The sequence below is a fragment of the Stigmatopora nigra genome, chromosome 21 (genome assembly GCF_051989575.1).
Source record: "Stigmatopora nigra isolate UIUO_SnigA chromosome 21, RoL_Snig_1.1, whole genome shotgun sequence".
NCBI classification, from domain to species: Eukaryota; Metazoa; Chordata; class Actinopteri; order Syngnathiformes; family Syngnathidae; genus Stigmatopora; species Stigmatopora nigra.
The window spans coordinates 6,407,676-6,432,332 of record NC_135528.1 but is presented as its reverse complement, the minus strand read 5'-3'; the positions used below and the strand labels follow the sequence as shown (position 1 = coordinate 6,432,332).

At 38.2% G+C, this 24,657-nt stretch overlaps 1 protein-coding gene across 1 annotated transcript in view; it reads left to right on the top strand.

Moving 5' to 3' along the window:
• The first annotated feature begins 4,041 nt into the window (after positions 1-4,041).
• adgrb2 (adhesion G protein-coupled receptor B2) overlaps positions 4,042-24,657 on the top strand; it is a 197,035-nt gene continuing 176,419 nt past the window's right edge. The window contains exon 1 of the mRNA XM_077742875.1: positions 4,042-4,334. The gene's annotated coding sequence lies outside the window, so the exon portion shown is untranslated. The remainder of the gene's footprint in view (positions 4,335-24,657) is intronic.

Genomic DNA, 24,657 nt, shown 5'->3' with positions numbered 1-24,657 from the left:
GGTACCCAATGAGTCAATACTTAATATGCTGTTTAAAAGCCTGATCTAACTTTTTTTAAATCCTAGTTTTTAATTGTTAATTTAACAAAATGTGGAAGGATTTCAAGTTGGATCTGTTTTTTTTTTTTTTTTAGAATTTGGCTCTTTCTTTACGGTTTATATTCAGAGTGATGATTTCAATAACAAAATTATTTATGTTTAACATGCTGTTGCTGGACAGAGTTTACTTTTTTAGTTTAAAAAGTGACTACTTATTATGAATAGTTATTATGTAAAGCAACTCTTCTGTTGTAGGACAGAAATTGCAAATGGCTCCCCTGGAGACACATTTATGAGAAATAGGCAGATAAACATTTGACTTAGTTAATTTCACACCTGATGGGTGGGCTTAGCCCTCCAGTGACATCACATTCAGAATACAAGCAATTAAAAAGTCCATTTGCCACAATATGTTGTCCCCTTTTGGAATATTTTGAGTGGCAAAGACTATACATTTGCCCGCCGAGAGTAAACACTCCCGATTCACGCTGGCGTATTTATTTTGTGCATATTAAGAATGTGCTGGCATCTTTGGCTCTAGTGGAGAATCAGGAGGCCATTTTTTGGCACAAATCGGCTCTCCACATTCACAGGTTGGCAGTCCACAGAAGCTCTTGGAATCTCAAGTGCCTCAATCTAGCTGTTCTGCTCATTCCAAACTCCTCTAGTTCTGTGGGAGTCCTCAAATGCGAGGGTTGTTCTAGTGTTACTCCACAAAAAATGTCCAATCCAAGCAGGGTCACTCACAGCTTTGGCACTAAGGCTAGCGCCATTTGCCATTTTCCTTCCATTAAAACACAGAAGAACACTTCTATTATTGTCGGAATCCCTCTTATAAATTAGATATACGTATAGGGTCACTTGATTTCCCTGGGTCTCTTTCATATGTAAATTGGTAAACAGTTTTTTTGTCCCATCTGTTTGTCTTGTCCCTGAAAGTGTTTACCTCATTGTTTCATGTTGAAGAGTTCCAAAGAAAAGTCATTTTAGGCTTTTAGATTTGTCAGCAAAACGGCATCTCTCATGATAAAATATATAGGTTTGTTTTGTTACACTTGTGTTTAGTGTACGCGTTATGGGAATGTTCTTAACAGAGAATCGTTTGTGAAAGCGATAACGGCATAATCAAAGACATGTATGAGGCTTTTTAAGAGTGCCATTGCATTATTTCTATCTTTTCCACGAGAGGCTCATTCTTCAGTTTGATTTGTATTAATCGGCGCAGTTTTGTCGTTGCGTTCAAATCACTCGTGAAGGAATTCCCCCGATGTTGGAAGTAGAATTTTAATAATGAAGCAGGTGACATGGCTTTCTTATCTTGGGGGGTCATGAGAGTAGGTGGGAAACAGAAAGGAAGAGAAACGCTGGCATTACGGTGTAATTGTTAAGATCGATGCAGTTATCACAAGTGTTTTTTTTTTTCTTCTGGCATTTGTCGCTTTGTGTCATCTTCAGGGAACCTACTGTGCTTTTTGGTGTTTCTTCTAGAAGCTCCTGGTGGCGTCCCAGTTGGTAATAAATAGCTGCTTACAAAACAAATGTATGTAACCAAGCAGGGGGGGATTTGTTTTTTGGAATCTTTCTGCATTAAGTGTCTTGTCACAATCAGAGAAAAATGTACAATGTTAGAGTTGCCAGTGTGAATGCAAAAGGGAATCCAATCCGGTTTGACTCCTATTATATTGGAGATTACTGTATATGGATTTTTTAGTTTTTTATATGGCTAAACTGACTCTAATTTGCATAATTTACCAATTGAGGACATTGGATTGGACGTTTATTGCAATGATTGGCAGCAGGTGAGTTCATTTATGAAATATTAATACCTTTTTGAACAATTTTAATAAGACTTAATTTCAGTAATTTGAAGTTGCTCAAAGCTCATTTGTTTTCAATTTATTTCTGACAAAAAAAAATAGACAAAACAATAATTTTCTACCCAAGTTCCATTTTGCTGCTTGCTTGTAATGATGTGGTATTTTTACTTTGTCAATACTATTGCTGACTACAGAAAAAAATCTAGTCTCCATTAAAAGTGAAGATTAGACTGGAGTGAGCAGCTGGCATGAGTTCAAAACATGGCCAGGTGCTCCATTAAATGTGGGCGCAGTACCGTTTTTAGGCAATGAGTATCTACGTACTTCTCGTGTTAACATTACACTGAAGCAGGTGGTCTAATATTTAAAAAAATAAAACGGCAAAAACATCATCCCACGAGGTTAATGCACCTTTGTTGTCATTTCGATTCACGCTAACAATTCTCCAGTGTCTGTAATTCCCAGTATACGTTGACTACAATATGTACGCACAATCTTCTTGTGTCAAAAGTCAGTCTTGTGGTAATTCAGCACTCTGATTGGCTCATTACACATCATAAGACTTTGCTTTGGCGTGATTAAGATGACTCGGACGGCACTACGCTTCAACGCCGTCGAATTTAATGTAGAGTGGCGTTGCCAGATTGGGAAATGCCCAAGAAAAATGGCAGGTTTTGCTGTTTTCTGTGGTTCATTTGGTCTTGGACTTTTCCAATAGTTGATGAGCCGCTGACCTATTTGTTCCTCTTTGTCCCATCACAAGTAACATTAGCGCTCGAATGTGCTCCTGATTCATGCCATTACATTTTTAAAAGGGGTTTGATTGCTTTCTTTGCTGGCAATCGACTGTTTATTCGCCTCAGGTAACGCGTTCTGGAAAGGTTGTGGATGTGATAAACTGACAATCTGGGAACAAGCTATAGTTCATATTGGAAGAAGAGCTTTTTTTCCTTTTTTTTTTTAACCCAGAAGCCTCTAGTGAGTCCATTGTCTGACCAACATAGGCTTGGGGTTCTGGATTTATGGATGGGAGGAAAACAAAATGAAAAAAGATGCTAAATAATACCCCGAGGTACCGAATAGACTATTAGGCGACTGTCTTTAATGCTTTTTTTTTTTCAGCACCACACTTGTCAGGAAAGCACTCATGTGAACACTCAGCAAAAAGCCAGAACGGCTCAGTAGGGAGTTCTTAAAGGTCTTAACTTACAAAAAAGTACTTTTTTGTCAGGGATTGTGTAACACAACCTTTTGGTTTCCACATTTTTTTTTTTTTATAAAACATAGGGTGTTCGTTAATGGTTGCTCCAAGAAATGACAAAAAAAAAAACATGTTAAAACGTCTATAAAAGCTTTTTTTATGACTGAAAATTGTTGATTTATGTGTTCAGGTTGAGAGTGAAATAAACATTTAAATAAATATTTCTCACCCACTTCAATTTAGGACATCTGTTACTTCAAAGTCAAAGAAAAAATGTTTGAATATTTATATATTGAATATAATATTTCATCCGAACTGATAAAAAATTGAGATTAAAATGACATTGATTTAAATAAAGTGGGCAAGTACTATAGTATTATATAATTGTAGTTGTTTTTACCTTTGCAATCCATTTTAAAGTGAAAATCCATCTCCATTTTGTCCTCCATTGAATATTTATACTTAATCAACTGCACATAATTATACACACAACACTACGCTCTAAATCTCACCTAAGCAGAATTCACTTTTCATCACAAAGATGATCACCAAATCTTTTATCTTCAAGTGTGTACAACTTAACCTTTTTTGGCCCTTCTATTTAAAACTCCATTGATACCTTCCTTTTTGAAAATGAACAGATGGTGCATTATCTCCTCCTTTTGCGAGGAATCGCTTGGCTTGCACCAGTCTGAAAAGAGATGCATTATGGCTTTTATTGATTTTAGTATTCTCGTTACGGGCCTAGAATTTGGGCCGCCTTATCTTCCAAACAGCACTTTTGCACTGAGCCTATCAGCCAGCAAGTAAATATTGCTTACTGCATCAAAAAAGTTGTATCGCTCGATTTGATATGTATGAGAGACTGCATTTTATGTCTTACTTACTTACCCCCATTTTTTTTTCTTTCCCCCTCTGCAGTTGAAGTCAACCTGTGTCCTCCATGTCTCTCGGGGGCGATGGACAACGAGACATTGTGTGATCACACTTTAGCGGATGACCAAAGAGGACAAAAGAGGGGGTGCGGCAGAGGTCAATGTTGCATTGTCACCTCCTATGGGCACGCTCCAAAGGCTGGGAATGATGAAAAGTCAAGAAAAAGCCGCGGGCCAAGCCTCTGAACATTGCCTGCGGGCACGCACGCAGTCGACTGACTGCACTTTCAGCGAATCGACTTAAGTGAAGATTTTTATGGGCCGCTGAATCAAAAAATAAGAAGCAGAGAGCAACTGCACAGTTTTGGGGCTGCAAAAGCTGAAGAAAGCTCAACTGACAAAGTAAGTGACTCTTATTTCTTTTAAGAGAAGTTATTTTGAAGTCAGTTGACATATTAAAAGTAAGGAGAGGGTCTATAATATTGAACGGCATTCTGCATTGCGCCATAAAGTTACTATGGATTTTCCTAGGTTGGAAAATATGGGTTTTTTTTTAGACTCAGGAAAAAGGTTTGAGATTTGGGGGTTAATTCACTATGTAGGTGACATTTTTGAAGAATTTAAGGATATAGTTATAGGCTAGGTTTAAAAAAACTAAGTCAAGATAAAAAGGCGATGCTGTCGTGTTGTTGTTGAGGTTTTCCAATTTTCGTTCATCCGAACGGATCAAAAATTGAGATTAGAATGCCATTGAATGACATAAAGTGGCCAAGTACTGTAGTATTATGTAATTGTAGTTGTTTTTACTTTTGCAATCCATTTTAAAGTGAAAAGCCATCTCTATTTTGTCCTCCACTCCACTTTAAGTCCCACTCACTGAACCATCCCGTCTGTACCTATTAGCCAAACATGGCCATGTTAGAAAATATGGCTACTTCAACATAACCATTTCATGATATGTTTCATAGAAGGTTTGCAGTATTTACACGGCTCATAAACCCTCACCGAACACCCGTTATATATATATATATATATAAAAAAAAAAGCTAAAGTGCTTACCACTGAGACAGTCACAATATACAACCTTTTGACATTTTCCCCCCAAAAATCATCGGCAAAACATATCTATCGTGCAGTAACGATGACTATTGAGACAAATTTTAATGGAACCGCAATGACAACTTGGCCAACTTGCGTGAAGTTGCTGCCCCGGGAGCATAAATGAGATTCCACCTAGGATAGTATTGCTAGCAGCTGCAGTGCGCACATCTTTACTGACGCCGTATATATGTGTGTGTGTATTTGTGTGTGTGTGTGTGTGTGTATAGAATCAGATTTTGTCTCTGCGGCTCCATGCTGTCCACAGCACTGATTATTATTCTGAAAGAAAACCATATATAAGGTTGATACATATTTCATGCTGCTTGTGTTGGCCTGTGGATTTCTCATCTGTGAATTGATGATCCGTCCAATAATGCGTTTCATTTTCTCCCATGAGTGTAATATATTTCATTTCTAATCCTAAACTGTTAGAGTGGCTCTTTTAAATCCCACTCTTCGACTCAGCTCAGTGGCTCTGCAGTGTTTGTTTCTAGTTGGTCACTCTCTCTCTTTTTTTTTCCATTTTGCTGCATTTTTTTGCACTTGTTACTGAAAAGTGAATGCACCTGAAGACCAGGCTGTGTATATAATAAATAATATTTGGACATGATCGTTTCAATAAGGCCAAAACTAGTTGACCATATAAGAAAAGTTCTTCGCTTTGTGTTATTTAAAGACCCTGACTGTAGTTTTTGCTGTTTTTTAATCAGGCAGTACATTTACAAAGCGATTCTATGGCGTTTCTTTCCGACTTATGGCAAGACAATTTGCTTTCTGTACATCAGCGCCATTGCTTTAAGCTAAGAGGCAAATGATGCCCTGTTATTTCAATGTAATTATTCCCAAATCCGACTGAGGGCACAAGACCTTTTGAGCCCAGTCAACGGCAGACAGCGTTTTTCCTGCCGGCTCCGACCGACTGGACCGGACCCCCCAACCTCTTTAACATCCCATTGTACCCCTGTCGAGATCCACGCTGATTTCATCTCCCTCTTCTAGCTGAGGGCAGGCGACGGTTGTAGCGCTATCTCTCGCCATCTCTTTTAACTCATCCATCTCGGTGATTGTGTCTGCCCAGCGGCCATAAAAGCCTTCCCAAGCCATTTCCAGACTTAAATAGGCCAGAGTTTGAGCAAAGATTTCAAGGTTAAAGCTCCCCCTTCTCCAGCCACACTGTGCGTCCTTTCATGCTTTATCGGAAGTTTACTTTTCAATATCTCCCATGGCTGCCACTGACAAAAAGTTTAAGGTCCAGTTAGCTTGATATGTCACGCTAAATCCTCCACCTGTTTGTATCCATATCAATGTATACATATTCTTTTGTAGAGATTCCATAAAAGCTAGCGAAAAATCATGGCACTGTATCAGTTCTTCCATATTACCGTATTTTTGCGACTATAAGGCGCACCGCATTATAAGGCGCACCCTCAATGAATGACGTTTTTCCATATATAAGGCGCACCCTCAATGAATGACGTTTTTCCATATATAAGGCGCACCCTCAATGAATGACGTTTTTCCATATATAAGGCGCGCCCTCAATGAATGACGTTTTTCCATATATAAGGCGCACCCTCAAGGAATGACGTTTTTCCATATATAAGGCGCACTGTATTATAAGGCGCACTGTCTATTTTGGAGAAAATGTAAGACTTAAGTGAGCCTTATAGTCGTGAAAATACGGTAAATAAAAGAATAATATATTTTTGAAAACCCTCACATAGGCTCAATGGGGTTTAAATCAGGGGATTTATTGATCTAGTAGTCACATGACGGCGGATTATGAGAAATTCATAAATCAATGACTCTGTAAAGTGAATTCCCTTTCATGAAAATTTGAAAAGAACACCAAAACAAAGGTCGTGCCAGCATAATTGAATGCGCTTTAAAAAATATCAAATCAAATATGGCGCTAAGGGAGATTGGGCAAATACAAAAAAAAGCTATTGACTTCTCCTGCCAGGCAGAATTCGCCAGACGCAATTCTGTACAAAAACAGACACGAAAGCTCCCAGGAAAACCCAAACGCTTCCAGTGAAATTGATTTAGTTGCCTGTATAGCCATTTGCATGTGTTTAAAATACAAGCGCCGCTCCACACGCTTACAGAGCAAAGATTTGTTTATTTGCAAACGACGTTAGGCGCCAAGCTTGCCCATCTGCATTATAAAGAGAATGCAGCCCAAGCTGTTTCTATGCAGCTTTTATCAACTGCAACATGTCCACCGAACTGCATACATTTTATGCATGGCTTTTTATCCCTCCGAGAACCGTATTTAACTGGGGAATGTGTAATTGTTAAGGGATGCACGCTTTGTATTGGGGAGGACAATTTGTTGCAAGGGCTGGGAAGGAAATATGTGACGTAACTAACAAATTGGAGTAACTATACTATAAATCAGGGGTTGGAAAAATCTTTTTTGACCAAGAGAGCCACAAACAATTCATATTTTCCAATGTTATTCCTTGTGAATCCTACTACAAATTTAAAAGTCAAAATACATACATGTACATAATGCCTTATCAGTTATTTTAGTAATTTTGCCACTCTTAAAGTGTAATATAATGAATATTTTTTTAAAATATTCTTATGCTGTTGCTAATCAATGAGAGGATGCATTCCAGAATAGTCTAATGCAAAAAAAAATGAAGATTTAAGCATTTCTAGATGTAATATCTCAGTTCTGTCACTAGCCATTTCCATATTTTAGCTCACAGGTTAGCAAAAAGCCAGATGCACCTATCAAAAGAGCCACATGTGGCTCCCGAGCCATAAGTTCCCTACCCTTGCTATAAATGTTTACTTTGGAATTAAAGTGATACTCATCAAAGCCGTGGCAGTGGCGAGCGTGATTAAAAGGCAAAAGTGACAGGAAATGAAAGAGGGCGATGACAGCAGCCAACAAATGTACACCATTTACTTTCACTCATGGAAAGGGAAGTAAAGCAGTACTTATCTTTTAACAACAATATGACAAGTGAGTTAAATATACAGGGCCGGACATGAAATGTAGAAAAGCAATCCTTAACTTGCCGTTCACCCGCATTAATGGAAATGAATAAGTGATAAAGAGTGGTAAATGCTCCGATTCTTTTTATTACATTTCACTGGCTTTGTATTTACCTTGACGTAAAGAATGAGGACATTAGTGACATAGTGTTATCTAGTATTATAGGCAATTTCAGACATTGTGTGTGAGTGGTCGCCATTGAGCCAGTAGAAGTGGGAAGAGATCAAGTTTTCAGTTCATGACAGCCAAAGCATGTGAAAACTATGGTGATCTGACATTTCCAAATGTCACATGAAGTAAAATCGCAATCCAGTGGCCAGGAATAATTCAATGTGTGAACACAGTGGGACAAACAAAACACCTGATGTCAATGTTTTTCTTCCTCACGCACTCATGTCTGCCAATTTTAGAGTTTCTCTCCTAAGATAAGACTTTGACATAGTGAGATGTTCCCATCGGTGTATCACAGACTCTAATTAAAAATTCAAAAATGCTCTTTTGGGGACAAAAAACTTGGTTGTCCTTGAAATTTTTGGTCTGTCATGGTTTTAATAGCCCGTCTAGGATTGTTGAAATGTATGTTTTTCCTAAAATGACGCTGTAAAACCAGTAGAGAATGTTTTAGGTCGTGCGAGAGTACTGTATTTTCACAACTATAAGGCGCATCACATGATAAGGCGCACCACACTATATGGCACACCACATTATAAGGTGCACCCTTAATGAATGACATATTTTTTAATTTTTTCCTTATATATAAGGCTCACTGGATTATAAGGCGCACCCTCAATGAATGACACTTTCATTTATTTTTTCCATATATAAGGCGCACTGGATTATAAGACTCCCTGTCTATTTTGGAGAAAATTTAAGACTTAAGTACACTTTATATCGGTTTTCAAGATGACTGCAGCCTTGTTGGATGGCCTATTATGGGGTACATCCTGCGGGGTAGGACCGCAAAAAAAGAGATGAGGATGAGGAGCATAGAAGGTTGAGATGAGGTTCCAGGGACCCCGATGGCCATCAGTAGCTGATGTAAAAAACTTGGTCTAATCATTGCCTCTCTGCAGCCTGTAGGAGACTGGGCACAGGGCGTTTTTTTGTCGTCCCCTTTTTTAATGGGCTGCCTTTTCGAGCTCTTCTTTCCATGCTGCGAAGAGCTACTGCGTGTGGCAGGAAGAAAAAAAAAAGCCTACTTTGATGGACATTCTCTCATGTGTCCCTCTGTCTCTTGCTGTTTTCCCGTCTCTCCGCGTGTCTCATCTTCAGAAGCGTCCTCGCCGTGGCTGGCCGCGTCTTTTTCTTTTTTTTTTCTTCCTTCTTTCGCCGTCACGCTGCTCGACAACATTTGTCCTCACGCCTCTTCAATCTCTACACGCCGTTTGATGGACTTTTGAAGATGCTCTCCACACGCCGCCCCATCTAAAGACGACTCTCTTACTCTGTTTTATGGTTTAAATGGATGTCTTATAATTAATTCTCTACTGAATTCATGCGGTCAGAAAATGGACCCTACTGTAGAACGTTTGCTTTGTGTTAGGAATTCTTTGGATCTTTTTTTTTTTTTTTGATGTGGAGATGAGCAAGACTGTCAAAAATGTGGGTGACAACTGAGGTTGTATATTCCGTGTTTGGATTCCATGGTGGAGATAGAACTTGTCTGTCATGCCGTCCTGTAATTGGGCGATGGCATTTCATAAAAGCTGACGTTATACCTGCAGAAAGTTTGATTTTTTAGAAGAAGGCTAAGATATGGGAATAGATTTAAGATGAACTCTCATATTTTTGTGTATGAGTTCAGCATTTAAGTGTATTTTAGCTCCCGTTTTTCAATAGCCAGAGGTCCTTTTCTGACTTTTTTTCCACCTCAAAAAACTTCCACACAAACCATTAAAATAGAGTAAAATTCTTCATGATTACACTTAGTGATGGGAATAAAATCAACATTAATAATATGCCCATAAGCTAAGTGAATAAAGTTTATTAAAAAGTGACTAATGAACAAACTAAGACATAGTTATTGATTTCCTATTGAGAAGCAAACAGGCCAGACTAACTTAACGGCGAGGATTTTTTTTTAAAAACTTTTTCTCGATGAATTCATCATGTAAAATTCAATTCATGCTTACAGAGAGAGAAATGGATTGTATAACTTGAGGCAAAGGGGGGTAAAGACACCCATATTATGTTTTAAAGACCCACACAAAAGCCACAATGTCTTCATAAAAGTCAGGTGACTGAATTGTGTATTCTGTAATTAGTTTTTGCTAGTTTTTGCCTTTAATTCAGAGTTTTACCAGTTGATTAATGAGTAACGATGCTTGGAATTTTAAGTGGGGCATCATTTCTGTGTCTTGATGGGAAAAAAAACAGCAGGCTGGGTGTAGTTTTTTTATTTTCTTTTCTTTTGCAACGAGCTTGCTAGCACGTGCAAGTTGCCGACTGTAATTTATTTGCGGTCTATTTCAGTTTCATATTGTGCTTGCAATTAAGAGCAAACTGATTTATAGCCCGAGTAAAAAACAACAACAACAAAAAAATTAGATTGGGATTTACAGATAGTAAATTAAGGAATTTGCCATTTCGGTTTCTGTCTTTTTCAAATGATTCATTTCCCTCATCAAAGATAGAATAAATAATACCTAAAAAAAAAAAGAAAGAACTATTTATTTTCCACCACTTCCGTCACTTTATTTATTTTTTTGGCATTTTAAGATGAAAGCTGTTTTCCATTAAGAAAGAAGGAACTATTAAGTCGAAAATGGAAATTGACAGAAAGGTAAACGGTGACATTTGGTGAAGTACTGCCATCACCACAAAAGTATTTGATAATTTTTTTGAGAAATTGCATTTGACAGTACTTAAAATTCAACTCCCATCGGAGACAGTGAAAATATAAATAACAAAGCTTCATCTGATTTTTTTGACAGCATTTTAAGTATGCAAAAAAATAATAGATGGACAGAATCCTGAGTTTCAAAATGTATAACTTTGGTGTCAAGTGACATTTTTTTCTCTTGACTGCCTGTCATTATCGACAAAAAAAATAAAATTAGATAAAAGTGCTAAAACTGGGTGGCAAAACCTTTTGGCTGCATTAATATTTAGTCCCAAAATCCCAATAGAAGTTAATGTCAACTTGTCTTGTGTGTTTTGTTTGTGTTCTATAATACTTCCTCGCTAAAGTCAGTATTCAGTGTACTCCGAGACAATAAGTACCTGTCCTTGGGGAGACAATCAGGACTTTCCAAATAGAACCAGTGGGAGGGAGAAGAGAGAGAAACAATGTGCTGACATTTAAATGAGGAACAAGGCTTGCTCTTGCAGGGGAAAATATCATCCATGAATTGGAAATAAAGACAAAAAGACACTTGGTCTTTTCACTGTGAAAAGATGATATTGCAATATAAAGATGGGCGAAATAGTTGAGCAAATCTAAAGACCTTAAATGCAGATATGTTCTGGTTCTAATTCTATATTGATCCATGGGTTTGACATTCATGCAGACCCAGGGGAAGAAAAAAAGTGTTATTAATGACAAGAGAAGTGCTGTTCAGCATTCATCAAGCCAAACTGTGGCACTTGAAGCCTTGATTTGGTGTAATGAGCCATTGTTTACTGACTGTAGCGGGGGTCGGAAAACATCAATGCGCTCCCGTGTGTACGCTAAGCTAAATATATAAAAAAAAGAGAAAGAAAAAAAGGGGGGGATTCAACAGGCAATTAGCTAGACGGGCAATTAGCAAGTGGAAAGAGCTCATTTGAAGATATTTCTCACATTTTTAAGTGCGTCATTTCTCGGATAAAGCAACTAAATTACCTTCTTGTGCTTGTTTATCAACCTCCTATTCGATAATAAGACACTGCATTTTTAATGAGGTGGAAATCAACTAGATCAATATAAGGATTTGTGGGAAAAAATGAAATATATTCCGAGAGAAAAGATTATCACGTGATGTAGGATGGCTTTTTTTTTTGTAGGTTGTTGACCTTTACCCTGACTTGGAAGGACTTGACAAAACTCAGCCAATATTTCTACTTTATTCTTATTTAAAAAAAAAACATCCTCTTCACCCTTACCTTTCACAAATCTAGTTCAGGTTGACAGCTGAGTTTAGACAATGGAAAATACGCCCCGATTATCTTCCTTTCTATATTTCAACTTCCTTTTTGAAATTCCCCAAAGACCTGCTGTCTGTCGAGGGCCAGATGAAGGTCTTGCTGGAGTACAAAACCCCAAACGTGCCACCTTTCTCCTTGGAGACAGTCATTAAGCTATATATATATATATATATTTTTTTTTTAACATTGGGAATTGGCGTTTCCCAGATGGATCTTTTTTGACTAGCCGGGCAGAAGTCGCCCACTCCCGACTCATTTTCCCGACGTATTGCTGACGTTCTTTCCACATCCCAGCAGTGTAACTTTTAGTAGGTCAGCCCCCCGAAGGCTGGCCCAAACTTGCGCTCAGGTAAGAACACAAGGCATATTTCTAGATACATCCAACGGCTAATTAGGCAAAGAACAAAAAGATCACACTCCAACGTACCTCTGGTTTCTAATTAAGGGAAATTCCTCAGTTTCCTCTCATACCTATTCATGACTAAAATAGAAAGGAAGAAATAACAAATTGGCGCTCTGCCTCGGGTGATTTGCGTCAAGCCTTAAGGGGCTTTAGGACCCTCTCTCTCTGGTTTTATTTTAATTTTTGGAGGCTGCCTGTCTCTTTATATAAAAAAAGCGTGTTGAGGAGACAGGAGTGGATGTCAAAGATGTTTACATTCATTGGAATGGACACCAGGATTTATTTTGCAGAGTAGAACCCCTCGACTCTGTTTCTAGGCCTGGTGAGCGCCATCTTATCCCATAATGGAATGGTTGGTCTGAAGCGTCGCTTCATCTCCGGCACTTTTGTCCATTTTAGGATCAAGATTTTCATAGTAAAGAGTTAAGAGAAGAAGAAGAAGAATGATAAGGTCATAGAAAATTATATCAGGAAGGAGAACAAAGATGTTGTTGTTCCTGATTCCGGGAGATGCACTGGAAAAAACTGGACCCCATAAGCACCTATCAAAAAGGTATAGATCTGTTTGGGAACCCGGACAACTTGATAATGAGATCCAACGACGAGAAAACAAAAATAATAATTTCACTGACTTGCCTGTCACCGAGTCTGACGGAGGCTTTTTTTCAAAAGCCCGCCCAAAGAAAATAGGAATTCACAAGAGAGTGAAAACAAGTCATTGATTTTCTTGCAGTTCTCAGCATCGAGTGAACAGGGGAGGGAAATCAAGGCGAACCGAGAGCGACGCTGTGACAGGTTTGATGCTCAAGTACCTGCTCTCCCTCTTCCATGGCAACGCTGAAGGCTTCCCTCCATTTAAACTTGACTTGTTTTTTTTCTACTTTATTTTTTTATGAATTGCCTTTCCACTTGCAGCCACAATTTGATCTCCATCCAACATTTGGCAATCCTCGAAGGGATGCATTCAGGGACTTCTGTCATGTCGTGCAAATCAAAGAACTTGCTTGCTATTCGTCTGCCAAGACCAGGAGGTGATGAATAATTATGACCCATTAGCTTCAGTATTGTGACACTTGCATTTACTTGATTGTACCGACAAGCAGAACTGCTACATTCGGGTTTATGACGCTTAATCATTTCGGGATTGATGGCAAGCTTGATTCTTCTGTTGCTTGGAAGGGAATGAATTTGGAAGTTGGCGAGAGTGAATGATCAGAGGCAACCATGAATCAATAATGGGCACACACACATACTGGCGCACACCCGCATGTACCACCACCAACTCTTCTTGCTACTTAATCATTCTCTCTCATTCGTATTTTTTTTTAAATTTTAAAACCCAATTCTGACACTTCTCGATCCAATTCCAGGCCTTGTTGTGTTCATGTGCCATGTTTGCTAGATTTTAAACTAAAAAAAAAACATCATTTCCATTTATACATGTAAATTGAGGATTGATGTAGTAGATTTTACATGATAGGGATTCAATTTTAGGATGGTTTTGATGATTTTGATAAATGCCACCAGACACGACGTACTGGAATGTTTTAGTTTTTTTTTTTTTTCATATCTTGCAGTATTCAGCGTTACAGTCACATGACATTTTTTTTTAAACAGTTATCTTGAAATGCAAAAAGGGGGGTCGTAGAACAGTGAGCAAAAGATTACAGGGGGAGTGGCTGAGAAAATGCGGGATAATGGATAGCAGTCCGCTTTGGGAAAGCATGGCATCGTGTGGGAATTCTGAAGAGAGAAGGATTTAGACCGGATGAGAGCGGAAGCTGATTACGCGCCTTCCTTTTTGCATGTGTGTGTGAGTTCAGGATCGGCGGCCAAATCCGCCATTGGGCCAAGTCACGTCGTTCCCGAGACTTTGTGATATAGGGTGGATGGATATTTGTTATTGTCTCTTCATTCAAGACCACATTGACATTAGGTCTGTTCTAAATGCAGTTGAAATTGTTTGTAAAGTTGATTAGCCAATTCTTTTTTAAACCTCATGAGGATTGTAAGGGTGCTGGAGCTGGTTCCTGATGGATTTTGGCAAGAATAGGCAACATAGTTCTCATTTCCAGTTGAAACTTGTTTAGTTTAGCCAGCAATTCTGTAACATTATTGACGTGATGTCATTTTTAATGCAGATTTGCCCTTTGGCCTCCAATTGTTGAAACTAGTCTTCAATCAGATCTCCTGTCACTTATGTTATTGCGCTAAACCGCAAATCTGTTATTTTCCCTTCGACAATGTAAAATGATTACATTTTTAAGCTAATAAGAAATTGCAAAAAAAGCCTTTTTTTATACCGGCTCCTCAGGGTCCACTACCGCCATTCGCCTCCCATTCCCGCGGCGTGATTTATTTCTGATTAAGAGGTTGTTTCACTTTGTTCTCTCGTATTTCCACACCTCGCCGTCGCATGATGATTAATTGAACTTCAAACTATTCTGCTAACAACACCCTCTCTTCTTGTCTGCCACAATAGCGAGAGAGGCCGTAGTAATTGGACACGTCTGGACTCGGTGAACTCGGATTGCGGATGAAATGTAAAGTGTGCGTGGGAGCGTGAAAAGACTACGTGTTAATTGCCTTCGGCTCGCCCCGTGCCAAATATTCTTACCTTGAGCGAGCACCTGTGGCAAGGAGGGATCCGGTTGATGCTCGCTGAGTGAGGAAAACTAGGCGTTTTCATTAAAAAGACATTTGCTTTGGACCGGGGAGGGCGCGCGTTTGAAGCCGAGTCAGGGACAATGGATTGGGTTTTTTCTAGCGGGCTAGATCGGCAATTCTCTGAGCTGCCAATCATGTTCGGGTGGCAGAGAGAAGGGAAGCAGGTGTTGGTGTAAATCGGAATGGCCGTGCATGTTAAATACTCTGGTTCGAGAAGGAGTGAGTGAAGGATATGGTGAAGTTTGACGAGGGAGTTTTGTAGACTGACGTGGAGTAAAAAGTATGAGGTTGTTACTTCCAAGGGTCCTTGAAATAAGGAGTGAGAAGCTTCTGTGTTCCATAACTTTCCATGCAATATGTCACCTAAACTGGGGCATCATTTCCAAGGCCTGCAGATATCTCAAATTCTAATTATGTCATGTCCAATCAGATTTGAAAAGCTTAGGCTGGAGTGAAGGAAGGAAAATATTAAAAAATGTAGAAAATGGGCAAAAAATTTGAGAAAAATGTTGTAGGAAAATAGCAAGTAAAGTAAAGTAAAATCCAGGATTTAACACAAAATTAGTATACAGGCCCTTTTGTGGGAAAAAGTTATCGTTTTCTTTAAGATAATCATAATAACTGTAATTTCACAAGTACATCTCATTTCGAAACAGGGTATATTGTATTTGTATTTGATAAATTAGGAAGATGAAATCCAGATTGGTCTCTACGTCCATTTAGAATTGATTTGTAATTTTTAAAGCTCAATTATTCAGCCTAGTTATTTGATTTAGAACATTAAAACTCTTTAACGCTCTTGTAATGGGCAAATAAACAACGGTTTTATGTTCTTCATACATTAAGTTAAACCTGTTCAATATTTATTTTACTGTACTTCAAATTCATAGAATCACTAAATAAAAAAGGGACAGAACTGCATATATTTGAATAATTTCCGAGCGTATTATCCAATCGATTTTACTCCCAGTTTTTGTTATTTTTTTTAACACGGTAACTGAGCAAGAGTCGATTCATCACCAGCTCCTTCCACAATGGATATTTTGGTTGGCACCGTCTGCTCCGCGAACATCAACCAAAATAGCAGATGCTCTTGGAGACGGCCTAGTTTATGTGCGCCTACTTCCCACGCATTTACATTTTTCACCATGTGGCTCAAGGTTTTACCTTCACCCAGAAGACCTTAAAAAAAAGAAGAGATGATTTAGGATTTTGGAGGAAATATCTCATCCGTTATGTCATGAATTTTCCCAAAGCCGCGATAACTGCGACGTGTTTGGAACGCCCGGATCATTTTGTATTCTAGAATCGACCTTGAATCATCACTTATATCAGGGGTAGGGAACCTGTTGCTCGAGAGCCACATGTGGCTCTTTTGATGGATGCTTATGGCACCAATAGGAACGTCTTGTTGGCACTGTGATATTAATTTTTTTCTTCTGCATCTATTCTCTCATTGATACTCATTGATCTCATTGATATTCATTGATTAGGTATAGCGTAACAAAGCTGTTAAAAGAATTTACAGACTTTTTATACTTTAAAAGTAGTGAAATGACAAAAAATGTGCACATTTTCATATATTTTGACTTTTAAATTCTTCTGAATCCATTTTCTCATTGATACTCATTGATACTCATTGATACTCATTGATACTCATTGATACTCATTGATACTCATTGATACTCATTGATACTCATTTATACTCATTGATACCCATGCATACTCATTGATACTCATGCATACTCATTGATACTCATGCATACTCATTGATACTCATGCATACTCATTGATACCCATTGATACTCATTGATACTCATTGATACTCATTGATACTCATTGATACTCATTGATACTCATTGATACTCATTGATACTCATTGATACTCATTGATACTCATTGATACTCATTGATACTCATTGATACTCATTGATACTCATTGATACTCATTGATACTCATTGATACTCATTGATACTCATTGATACTCATTGATACTCATTGATACTCATTGATACTCATTGATACTCATTGATACTCATTGATACTCATTGATACTCATTGATACTCATTGATACTCATTGATACTCATTGATTAGAAACAGCATTACAATGCTATTTATATATGCTCCTTTTTATTCCGGTGCTTTATGCAAGTGTGCTTTTGCAGTGCATCAATGGTAATAATCCTTCATTGTTCACTTTTAAATCACGCCAATAACCGCCTGTCAGAATAAATTACAACGCAGCAGTGCGGTTCAATAAGTGCACGTTTCATCCAACATTTGTAAACCGGGCCTTAACGGGGGTGCGTGGTTTAATTGAGCGTGCAATCAGAGAGGGAAAAATCATCTACGCTTTCACAGGTGGGAACTAATGGGTCAAGTAGGGAATTTTATTTTTGAATAAGAATAGATGGCGTTTATGCAGTTTTGCATTGTATTTAACAGAATTTTTCTTTTGTGACACGCTATGACACATTTTGGCAAATTTTTATCAAAGTAGCTCTAATTAATAAATCATTCCGTCTTAATATTTTTTAAGCTCCGATTCAAGGTTTCCTTTTGACAGAAAAAACGTCATTTTTGAACAAAATGCACTTAAAAGGAGGAAAAAAATGACTGTTTTAGCATGGCTTGTTTTTGAACTGTATTTGCTTTCAACTTTAAATAGAGCTTGAAGCATCAGAAATTAAACAGAGTTTACTTCAGATGATGATACATGATTTATTTATTCATTTTGAAACAACGCTTTACTCTGTCACCATTTTTTTTTAGAATAGATTAAAAAAACATTTTCAATTATTTCAATGGGTCAAACTGAGTTGATATTTTAGAAACTTGACATACATACTTGCTTCAATAATCATAACCATCTTACAATTACATGGATTAGCCAATAATCATGAATTTAGATGATTTTAATCGCAAGCCATTTGTGGTAGATTCATATTATTTAGTTATTTGAATAGGACGACCACATTTAGCAGTCCAAATATTTTTTTCCACAAAAAATTTGGTGCTATTAAGCGATGTAACTGGTAGCTGAAAGCAAACCATTTTTTTCATTTTTTACAGTCATTCCTTTCTTAAACTTCTACCAACCTTTATATCCATCTTAAGAGAAATCTTTGCAGTCTTACTACCTCATATACTTGGCTTTTTTTTCTGAGACAATAGAAAACCGAGCAAAAAAGTAATCGGGATTATCCAACTCCATCCATATTCATGAACAGGAATAGAATTAATAGCTACGAGAAAATATAGTCATTTTCTTTTTCTTAAAGGCTAGATCAGTTCTGTTGCAACTACTTTGTATCCAGCATTCTGTCATTCATTAAAAAGTCATTACCAAACTCTGTCCTCTTAATAAGATTGTATTTTTTTGGGCGCCTTGAGAAATGTGAATTATGTAGTTGCATTTTGGGAAGGCTGATTTCTTTTTATTCGCAGATTGCCACCATTAAACACTCAAAAACTGTTTGTTTACCAACCAACTAAGAGTTCCAGTTCTTTTGGTGGACAATTGATCCAGTGGGATATTACTTGCCACGAACTAAAATGACGCCACCTGTTTTCACTGTTGGAAGTGACAAGGTTTTGGAGGTCATAGACTGGCACGCATTCAAGGAATGTCGATGAGTCTCCTGACTTTTAATCAACAAGCAATCACGCCGCGCCCTCTCGTAATAAAAACAGACCTTGACGGCTGATTCGGAAAAGCCGAGTAGCTTAAATCACCCGAGTCGTTCCCGGGTAAATGTTTACCGCCGTCGCGTCTTTAGCCCGCACTCGCCGGACGGCCATTACGTAGTTGCCAACATTATGACTGTCCTTCCATCAGCTTTGTGAGTGTTTGAGTCTGTAGGCTGGACTCCACTAATGACCACATTAGGATGGCAATGTTTGGCCACATTAGTGGGCTCCTCTAATAAGTTGTGACAGTCCATTGCTCAAGGGGGGGTGGTCCGCTACTCTCACTTTGCCGGAACTTCACGGAGGCTTGTTTGACTTGTATATTCTCATTATAGAGGCGTGCTTTCACTTCAGTATTTGTGTCTGTGATTGATTGATTTGCTTGTTTGACCTTACGCTTGGCACTGAAACATTTTCAATTCATCTTTTCACAGTCGCAGAAACCTTGGTTTGATAAATGCACTCTGAAACTAAAGTTCTGTTTGGAATTTGGACTCTCAATGGGATTCAGTATTGTTTTAGTGAAATGTAGCACATCGCATGCCGTGCTCGGACGTTTGGTCGTCGGTCTTTTGGTCGCCGGTCAAATGGTGAGAGTTTACTGTTGAAGCCAACTCTCAAAATTATATTAATGAGGGAGAGTTTAATATTTAAGAGGGATAGTTTGATATCTAAGTACTGTTTAATATCTAAGTACTGTTTAATATCTAAGTACTGTTTAATATCTAAGTACTGTTTAATATCTAAGTACTGTTTAATATCTAAGTACTGTTTTAATATCTAAGTACTGTTTTAATATCTAAGTACTGTTTTAATATCTAAGTACTGTTTTAATATCTAAGTACTGTTTAATATCTAAGTACTGTTTAATATCTAAGTGCTGTTTAATATCTAAGTGCTGTTTAATATCTAAGTACTGTTTTAATATCTAAGTACTGTTTTTATATCTAAGTACTGTTTTAATATCTAAGTAGTGTTTTAATATCTAAGTACTTTTTAATATCTAAGTACTGTTTAATATTTAAGTACATTTGACCGGCGACCAAACGTCCGGTCACATGATCACATGCCACATTATTTGTATTTTTTTTTTTTTAATATCTAAGCTAGTAACAACATTTTAAACTCAGAATAGGGACATTTATAAACATTTATACCCCAAATGTTTCACAAGCAATTCTTTAATATCCGTCAGCTATTTAAAAGGAACACCGACTCCCATTAAAACACTTGATTTTAACAACTGTGCCTAGATAACATCATGAACATAGTATTTCATCTCCATTAATTAGTCTCCCTGTACAAATGATGTGCGCCAATATTTACCCACCCTCTTTTTTTTTTCAAACTTTTAATGAACATTTAAAAGGGAGTCTAAATAAGTTTGAAGCATCTCTAACAATTTCCACCCTATTAACCTATCTACTTTCCACTCTCTTAAACAAACACATTATCTTTGCTAAAAAAAAGTAATGGGGATGGAGTGAAAGATTTACCCCGAGTTATACGGAGACACTGGAAGCACGCATTTGTTGAGCAGGTGGAGCGATGCAACGCTAATTTATTATCATTAGCTGGAGTTAATCGCCTGTGCAAACACTTTACACTCCAAATAGATTTTTTTTTTTTAAAGCGTGAAGGAAAAAGAAATAGCGTTAACGTTCTGCCTGTGTTTCAAGTGGTTTTTAAATGAGGATTAGAATGTTTCAGAACTCCAAGAAACTGTGTTGTGTGTTTATTGCATGCGTTGTATTGAATTCATATAATGAGGACGAGATTAAGCTTTGTGGAGAATGGATGGATATCGTTATTACATCATTTCTAAATGTTTTCTCTTGAGATTAGTTATTCACTTACATATTGGGATATTTTTAAGGCTTACACAATATAATGTAAACATAACTCTATGTACTTCATCTCAAGTATGGCTTTTATTTTATAGCAGAGGAGAGGTTAAGTAGAAACACTTCTATAAATCAAGTCGGTATTTTAATTTTTTTTTTATATTGAAGCTAATTTTAAAAGATTTTACATCCCTAAACTAATGTAACCGGACGTTTGGTCGCCGGTCAAATGTACTTGGATATTAAACAGTACTTGGATATTAAACAGTACTTGGATATTAAACAGTACTTGGATATTAAACAGTACTTGGATATTAAACAGTACTTGGATATTAAACAGTACTTGGATATTAAACAGTACTTGGATATTAAACAGTACTTGGATATTAAACAGTACTTGGATATTAAACAGTACTTGGTTATTAAACAGTACTTAGATATTAAACAGTACTTAGATATTATAATAACAGTAAACTCTGTCACCATTTGACTGGCGACCAAAAGACCGGCGACCAAACGTCCGAGCACCCTAAACTAAGCATAGTTGGTCAGGTTAGCCTCCAGCACCCCCTTTGAGGTTAAGCCAAAAGGAAAATTATTTTGTTATTCTTCAGTTAATGCTTTTTTAGAGTAGCTTTTTCAAACTTTCTTTCAATGTAAGAGTTCAAACCTTTTTAAGAAAGCAGAATAAAAATGTTTGTGCATGTGTGGATGATACACGTCAGTGCCTTTTTAGAAATCTGCTTCCCAAACAACATGCAGCATTTCTTTGTGTGTGTGTGTGTGTGAGTGTGTTTGTCGCTGAGGTGACCGGTCTCAGCCTGCGGGTTGAAACGATTGATGGGTTTGGACAGCAAGGGTTAAAATGTGTTTCTGCCTGCTGTCCTTGAGTGATTTCCACAGCAGGTTGAACAGAGAGGAAAAAAATAATAATACGTACCTGAGCCTCACGAGAAGGGGAAAAAAAAAAAGAATCCCACAACATTTCTTTGCACTCCTTCTCACACGCTGCCTCCAAATGCTTTATGCGCATACGCCTTCTGTAAATCTGGCCCAATCTATATGTTAAGAGAGTCCACAGTTTCCCGCTGCGGGGCGTTATGACGGGAAGTGTTCGCTTTAAGAACAAGGAAGAGCTGCTGTGTATGCTCATCCGACATTCAGAGAACAGGAAGCCCTGAAGGCGCTCAATGTCTTCTTTGTTTGGGAGCGTGCTTCTTATCAGTGAGCGGCCTGGCTTTTAAATGTGTGTAGCAGGCGCGCTAGAGATGCAATTGCAGTGCAATCCCGATTTAGACGTTTAATTTCCTCTTAGATGCATGATCCAAGGTAAACAAAACAAAAAAAAGGAAAGACTCGGGTTTTCTTGAGCACAAAACATGTTTTGGGTATTGTTCAATTTGTTTTTCCACTTGATTTTGAGAAATTGTTGTTTTTTGACAATCATAAAAGAGTTGGAGAAATCTAATAGCTGTTATAATGACAAAAAAAAAGAAAAAAAATACTCTGTTCATTTAGCTTGAAAACCGATGCAGTATTTTGTAATCCGTTCTGTGGACGAGAGGTTGTTAATGGATAGAATTTAGCCTAATCTGTAGGATTAAGACCGAGAGTTGTAATAAAAAGGCCAGTCTGACATAGTCTGTTCAGGCATAGTTGATGCGGATTGCCATTTTTACATAGAAAATCCCAGCAGGTCATTTTTTCCCAAGTTATGGCAGAGCAAGTCCAACAGCGGCACAGGTCGGAAGGTTGCAAAATGTTTATTAAAACAAATTGTCAAATCTGGGCAGGCTGTGTGGGGGTCGCCGCCAACACAGCGGGCAGCAACGTGGGGGTCTGTAGGGAGCTGTTGGGTTGCAGTTCGCCAAGTAGAAATCGCACATCAGATCATTATTTCCCATTCAAGTGAAATACCATTGATCTGTTGAAGAAGAGAATAACAGACTTCTTCCAATCTGTGGCTTTTCTACCAGTTTCAACTTTATTAATCACACTAAGACAACTACTAAAACAATTTCCACAGCGTGGCACTGGCGAGTCGCTACTTTACCGCCTTCAGCCCAACCTGAAGAGACCTGAAGGACAAAGTCATGTCTGACATTGTTTTTCAATCTATCGCTGTCAGACCCAATCAAAGTGCAGCGGCACTACAATGAATGAGCACGTCCGAATAAGCACCCCGCAAAAGCAGTCAGTTAAATCACAGTAATTGACGCATTAACCTAATCACTCAGGCAATGGGGATGACTATAGCTCATCTGTAATGACTTTGTTAAAGAAACCTGGGGGTCAGCAACAAAACCTGACACGAATACATACGACGTATTTGCCGAAGAAACGGCAACCTGCCCAATGACTACCGTCGAGGTGACCCTTGAGCATGGCGTTGAACCATTTGCGACCAAGCAAACACGCCGAGGTGGCTGGGATCCAGCACATTTCACATTTCTCTGTAGCTCAGAGGGAGAAGACATCAAGGAAAAGGGCTCCGGGAAAGATTAATAATCCTGGTGAAAATATAGAACTGCCATCTTGTCCAGACTAGACGCCCCAAGGTGTCATGGCGGTCGAGCGTCTTGGACGACGCCTCTTAACTGTCTGCGCCGCCAGTAGACGTGAGCTTGAAGACACCCTGAGGTGATACATGGAGTGCTTTGGCTATTCTGTGTGTCACAGCCATTACGTTAGTCACCGCTTCATGATCAAAAGGCCCTGGCCTCCCTCAGTCTTCTGGGAGGGGGAAATGGCCCTCACTCTGGACTAACTGCACATGGACAGTGTTGGACGTTTATTTCTTTATTTTCGCTGCTAACACTTTGTAGTTATGCTTTTAGCACACGTGGAAGCAATATTTCATGGGAGATGTAGCGTGTCTTTTATAGCCGAATTGATATGGCACATTGGCCAGTGTTTGGACATGCTTCGAATTCAACAAAAAAAATGAGCTTTGAGTGACACTACTTGTGAATTCAGGTTATTTTATAGACTAATTGAGCTACTAGATTTGAAGTTCAGTAGGTTAGGTTAGGTTAGAAGTTTATTTCATCCAGTATTTGGGACATTTCTTGGTTGCAGTAGCAAGACAGACACAAGACATTGTATATAATAAAACTAAATACCAAAATGCAGTAGGAAAAATGGATACAGAAACAAGAAAAAATGTTGTAGAGTTGGATAAAACTGGAACATTTATTCATCAATCATTACATATACTTGCACTGGAACATTTACCTACTGTAATTTATCGTTATTTATTAACTCCTCTATATAAATTGACTGATATTTGTCTAAAAGAATGTGTTTATCATGTAGTTATATTTCCTGGACAATATTGGAGCGTTTATGGCAATTTTTGGGGCTAAACGAACATCTTTACTTTTCAAAACAGATTTTGTAATTAGATTCTCCCATTACGTTTGTTTCTTTTTAATAGGACTGTCAACTCATTGAGTAGTAGACATACTATGAACTTAAATTTACCCCACGTGTCGAGTGCAGCAGTTCACGCTTCTCCTTCAGGAAGTCGAGCGTGAACTATTAACTCACGTTTCCATTGTCTGCTCACAGTATAGTTTACCCAAAACAACAATGAGCTGTGTGTTCTGTATATGTGTTTGTGTGTATTTTATATGCATGAGTGAGTCGTGGTGGCAGCGTTGCTTGTGAGCCGGGCGCTCTGGCACGATGACAGAATGAGGTCGCCCTGCTGCAGAATGACATGCTCACCACGTCAGCTTCTCTCACACTCACACACACACACACAAACACACACATAAATACACACAAGCCATAAGAAGTCAGTATAGATGAAGGTGATGCTTTTGGCTGTGGAACACTGGGCTGCTTTTAAGTGTATATATTTGGATAAAAGGCAAGTGT